Here is a 6,530-nt window from a genome sequence, read left to right on the forward strand (position 1 = left end):
TCATGTGCATCTTAAGGGTTGATTTATTTGCAAAACTCTTCCCGCATTGATCACATGTGTACGGTTTCTCTCCAGTGTGGATCTTCTCATGTTCTTTCAGATGTGATGAGTGTCTGAATCTCTTCTCACAGTGTGAACACATTTAAAGTTTGTCATCGAACTTTAGCTTCTAGTTATGTTGGCTTGGAGAGCCAACATACTGTTATGCTATTTAAACTTATTATGTTGGCTTGGAGAGCCAACATACTGTTATGCTATTTAAACTTATTATTATTATTATATTTTATTATTCTTATGACCTAAAGAAATTTCTGACAGCTACTCCTCCGAGGCCTTTGAAGCCACAAGGCCCAAACTTGGCAGAGACCTGGGCCCTTGTCCCGAAAGAGTTGCTATATCTATTTGGACTGATCAGATGTACAGTTGATTTATTATTAATTTTTGAATATGACAAATTTCCCAATGAATTACATGGGCTGAGAAAAAATGCGCCCTCTAACAGTAATACCTCTCGACTAAAGAGGCGGGACTCAAACCTCTTACTTACAGTCACTCTGAAATCGGTGGAAATACAAATAAATATCGCCTTAAAAATGTAATTATTACAGCGATTTAACTCTAAATACCCATTAGAACATATCAACAGCTAAATTCAGTGGTTTGTGAGTAGTTCTTGTAAAAGAAAAGCTCGCACCCTTCAGCGCTTATACAAGCCGTCAGCACTAGGCTACTCTCTCTCTACATGTGCTCACAAACAACATGAATTGCACGAATTAGAACGCCTTTAAAATAAATATATTTCAGCGATTTGTTTGTAAATACCCATTAGAACACATCAACAAATCAGCCTTTTGTGATCTGTTTTATTTCAAAGTTAAAGCACTGTCTTCAGCAAATGTGTTATACAGACGAGCTTTCACGGATCGGAGCTAACTTACCCGACTGAGAATTATACATGACTGCACGTCTTTTAAAAGCATTTAAATAAAAACACTCCAGCGATCCAACACAATCAATATACAAGAATATTTTAAAGAACTACATTAGCTGCAAATAAGCTGTTCAGTTTCACTAACGAACATGTTACCGAGCTGTGACTTACTTTCACTTTGAATTTGGTGGAAAATGCATATAAATAATGCCTTTAAAATTACAATATTCCAGCCATTTAATTGTAAATACCCATTAGAACACATCAAGACCTGAATTCAGCTGTTTGAGCGAATTTATTGAAACCCCTAAGCATTTCCTTCACCGCGTACAGATTGCTTTCAACGAGTATACATGGAGACGAACGACATAATTTGCACGAATTAGAACGCCTTTAAAATTACAATATTGCAGCGATTTAATTCAGTCCACCCATTAGAAAATATCAACAGCTAAATGCAGTTGTTTGTGAGCATTTTGTTTTCATACAGAGAGCGCTGCATTCAGCAGTGTGTTCGACATGAGCTCCGAGATGTCCGTCTGAGAATTATACATGACTGCACGTCTTTTAAAGGCATTTAAATAAAAACACTCCAGCGATTCAACACAATATAGAAGAATATTTTAAAGACCTGCATTGGGTGCAAATGACGTTTTTCATAGGCTTAACTAACTAACATGAGATGCACTGCTGCATTTATGTGACTGTTAACAAAGACATCATTTGCACGTCTTTTAAAGGTATTTTAATACAAACACTCCAGCGATTCAACACAATAATAGTTCAGTCATATAATAAAAAGTTTAAATGCTTGCTTATTTCTGCTTTTCGGCTCAACCGCACGGCAACGCGACGCGGCTTTGAAGCAGGCGCTCATCACTTATTCCAGTATGGCAAGCCGTTTTAACCTAAAATACACATATTAATCCACTATGGTGTTCTGGGCTGGACCTTTTGCCCGAAGGCTGCCCAATTTGGCTCTCCAAGCCAACATTTAAAGTTTGTCATCGAACTTTAGCTTCTAGTTATTATTATTATTCTTATGACCTACAGAAATTTCTGACAGCTACTCCTCCGAGGCCTTTGAAGCCACAAGGCCCAAACTTGGCAGAGACCTGGGCCCTTGTCCCGAAAGAGTTGCTATATCTATTTGGACTGATCAGATGTACAGTTGATTTATTATTAATTTTTGAATATGACAAATTTCCCAATGAAATACATGGGCTGAGAAAAAATGCGCCCTCTAACAGTAATACCTCTCGACTGAACAGGCGGGACTCAAACCTCTTACTTACAGTCACTCTGAAATCGGTGGAAATACAAATAAATACCACCTTAAAAATTTTAATATTACAGCGATTTAACTCTAAATACCGATTAGAACATATCAACAGCTAAATTCAGTGGTTTGTGAGTAGTTCTTGTAAAAGAAAAGCTCGCACCCTTCAGCGCTTATACAAGCCGTCGGCATGTACTCTCTCTGTATGTGCTCATTAACAACATAATTTGCACGAATTAGAACGCCTTTAAAATTAATATATTTCAGTGATTTATTTGTAAATACCCATTAGAACACATCAACGGCTACATTCAGCTGTGAGCTGTTTTGTGTAAAAGTTAAACCGCTCCCAGACAGCAAGCTGACGTTGATTCAACGTCGATTTCTGGTTGTAAAGGTCAGTGTCGGTCGTCAATCAAATTTCGATGTTGAATCGACGTTCATTATTTGGTCGGTATATCAGAACGTTTTTACGTCGAAAATAAAACGTCGATTCAACGTCGAAATCACGTTGGCTTATCAACCGATACAGCCGACGCATCTGATCGAAATCATAACGTCGGATATTGGTTGAAACTTCGTTAGAAGAATCGGAGATCTGGGCATGCAGAGTGGAACTAGGCTAAATGTATTTTTATTTATTATTTTATTTAGGCCTAGTTTATCTGTCTTTCTCTGAATATTAGGCTACTTAAACTCTAAAATGGATTATGGAAGTTTTTAAAAACAATAACTGACAAAACATTTTAACATTTTTATCGAATGTTTAATGAAGTTATGTTTTATTCATTTTGTTATTTTGTTCTTCCATTAGCAATATATATATATATATATATATATATATATATATATATATATATATATATATAAACTTGCTTAAATATTTTTCTTCATGACACGTTTTGTTTTCGTATCACTAAACGTTAAAAATAATTTAGCCTATACTTTGTTGTGCAGACGCGAAACGTTATTCAGTCTATTCATTTATTAATATTTGTAAAATAGGCCTAAAATAAATTCACCATATTTTCTTAATCTGCTTGGGATCATAATTTTTTTAATCCATAAATTAGTCATTTAAATACGTTCTTATAACAGCGACATCCCTTTAATCTTGATCAACAACAACTAATAATAAACGAATTGGAGGTCCGTTATCATTTTGTCAATATTTAGTTTTAGACTATAACTGCATCTGTCTTGCATTTAGACCAGATTTGGTGAAGAATAGGACAGGACAGTCGCTACAGTTGTTATAATGAGTGCAGATATTTTGTTTTCTCTTCAGGAGTAATTCTCAGTGCTGCTGACTTGCATTTCTTTGGTAAATGTTTTATTTAATCTAAAAAAAATGTTTTTTTTTTTGTATGTTTAAAATTTTATTTAATACAAAGCAAATTAAAGAGATGTGATGTCAGTCACCTAAACAAGACACATTGTTTTTTTTACTACGATTATATATTTAATTTTTACTTCTAAAATTTTTTGTTTAAATGTAAGAAATATTGTATACATGTTAAAATGGTAATATATGTTGTATTAAGAACTGTATTTAACGAAAATAAAGGCAATTAGGCAAAGAAAAAAAAAAAGAAATGTGGAAAAATGAAATGTCCAAATGAAAAAAAAAAACCGAAACAAAAATAACAAAATTTAGGAAAACCTAACTGAAATAAAATAATTATCAAAAATAAATAATCGTTTTCGTTATCATTTGTTCTAAACCGGTGCACTGTGAAAAGAAATAAGGGACCATCAATGCATCTGAGGTTGAGAGGGAAATTTATTTACCATATGCATTAATTTTGCGTTGCAGTTTAACTTGTACTAAAACTGAAAAAATAAATAAATAAATAAATACAACTGAAAACTAGAAATGTGTCTAAAATTAAGAAAAAAATTAAACTAATAAAACAGCAATTTTATCTCAAAACTGAAAAGGACATTAAAATAAAAGCTAATTTAAAATTGCAAAAATAGCCTAGGCACAAATTGGTGCGTGATAAGGAGGCGCCGGTGTGATCGCTTGCAAATTTTTTTCTGATTATGAAACAAATAAACTCATAACAATAAATAATTACAATGTAAATTTTTTTCCGTACACATTTATAATCATTAGGCAACTTGCCTGTGCCCTGTTAAATACGCTGGATGTCTGTTACAATTTTTAGCATTTTATTCGCGTTAGACGATAGACACATGAATTGTGGTTTCAGAAATGTCAAGCCCTAATGGAGAAATCCGTACCATTGATTTTTCATCTGAAACAAAAAACGAAAATGGACATAAAAAAGATAATTTATGTTTTATGATTTTTATGAATCGATCTTTCTGCATCCTTCAGATATTGCTGCTTATAGCTTGTGCATTGTAAATTGTAGAAAGTCTACAAAGTTGTCTCCCCAAAAACTCGTTTTTTGTCAGGTCAATATAAAACACATTTATTGACTTATGTTTTTTTTAAGTCTGCATTAAGAGATGGTTTAATATAGCCGTATGTTTTTGGATTTGCATGCGAATGTTATGTCCAAAATGCTTTTACATAATTGAAAAAAAGAAGAAATAAAAAATATAAAAGCACAATTTAAATTTTGTGAACTTCATAAAATATTGGGCTCCAAATTTTCGTTGTTTGTTTCATTTACTGTTTTTGTTTGTTTTATTTTGTTATAGTTTTGTTTTATTATTTTTAATAAGAAATATAATTTAAATTGAAAGAAAAATACATAAAGAAATAAAATATATCGGGCAGTTCTAGGGGTATTAATCCGGCCTTCTACAAAAAGAAAAAAAGAAAAAGAAAAGATAAAAATAATAAATAATAAATTAATAATAAAAATATTACATAAAAATAAACTATTAAATAAAACTATTAAATCTATAAAACTTAAACTTCTTAAACGATAAAAGTGCTTATCTGACTATCAGGTGCAGGGCATTTTGCACCTGTAAATGGGTCACAGAACTGCAAAACAAAAACTTAAATGTATGATTTAATAGCAGTTTAATTAAAATTAAAATTGTTTATCTATGTACATTTTGCGTGACTGACGTGTGCGTGCACGCTGAACATTCGCGTAGCTTTCAAACACTGGAGCGAGGGAGTTGTCATGGAAACGGGCTGCAACACAACGGCTGACAAGCTGGAAACTGCGTTTCTCCCTGTTGTTTGTATTGCTTTCGGTAAGTTTAGTACCTAAAATCACACAAATATTACATATAGCTGTTCCTGACACTAATTTTATGTGTTTATTTTTTGTAACTTCTGCTGACATGTTTTAATGAGTGCGCAAACGATCGAGTCCCATTCAAACACTACAGCGGAGGGAGTTGTCATGGAAACGGGGCAACAACACAGCAACGGACAAGCAAGAAACTCGGGTCTCTCGCTGTTGTTTTCACTATTTTCGGTAAGGTCAGTTCCTAAAATCATACAAATATTACATATAGCTGTCTCTGACACTTCTCTTGCTTGTATTTGACTCGCTTCTGTTGACTTTAGTCCATAGAGATGGTTTAGTGTCTTCGAAAAAGTCCGTTAGCATCTTAACTGGTGTAAGAGGAGGTAACGTTATGCTAACTCCATAAACTGAGCAGTTTATGAGAGTTTCTGATTTTAATCACGTATTTATGTGTAGACAAGAAGTTTTGACAGGTCTGTTGTAGTTTTACTGGTATTTTATCAATGGGTGATTGGAAATAGGCTCAGATAACCTAAACATATACATGGTACCGTTAATCGGTGACGTCACTGACGTAACAGAATCTAGTTCAAAAGCAGTTTGATCTCTCATGGTAAACAAATATTGATATTGCGAAGTAAGAAATATAAACAATTTCAAAAAAGTAAACCTAGAAGCAAATTATTGTATGTTAAGAATTTATTTTCAGTATATTCTTTATCTTTTCTACATATCACATGTGCTAAATATTGTTGGCTCTGTGACAAATTGCTTCTTATGTTCTTATTTTTTTCCATGACGATGGCCTGCACCCCAGAGTTGGAGCAAACCTCCTGTCAGACAACAACTCTAAGGCACAGTAAACCATATGGCTAGTAAGTTAACCTCAAACAAACACTAATGTTCAAATTTCAGTAAGATATATATATATATATATATATATATATATATATATATATATATATATATATATATATATATATATATATATATATATATATATATATATATATATATATATATATATATATATATATATATATATATATATATATATATATATATATATATATATATATATATATATATATATATATATATATATATATATATTTTTTTTAAGTTTTCTATATAAGTT

General features: G+C 32.2%; 1 protein-coding gene across 1 annotated transcript in view; it reads left to right on the forward strand.

Annotated features, from left to right (window-relative positions):
- The window catches only part of LOC141342407 (uncharacterized), a 226,404-nt gene that overhangs the window by 205,807 nt on the left and 14,067 nt on the right, over positions 1-6,530 (forward strand). The window lies entirely within an intron of this gene.

This window comes from Garra rufa, chromosome 1 (genome assembly GCF_049309525.1).
Source record: "Garra rufa chromosome 1, GarRuf1.0, whole genome shotgun sequence".
NCBI lineage: Eukaryota > Metazoa > Chordata > Actinopteri > Cypriniformes > Cyprinidae > Garra > Garra rufa.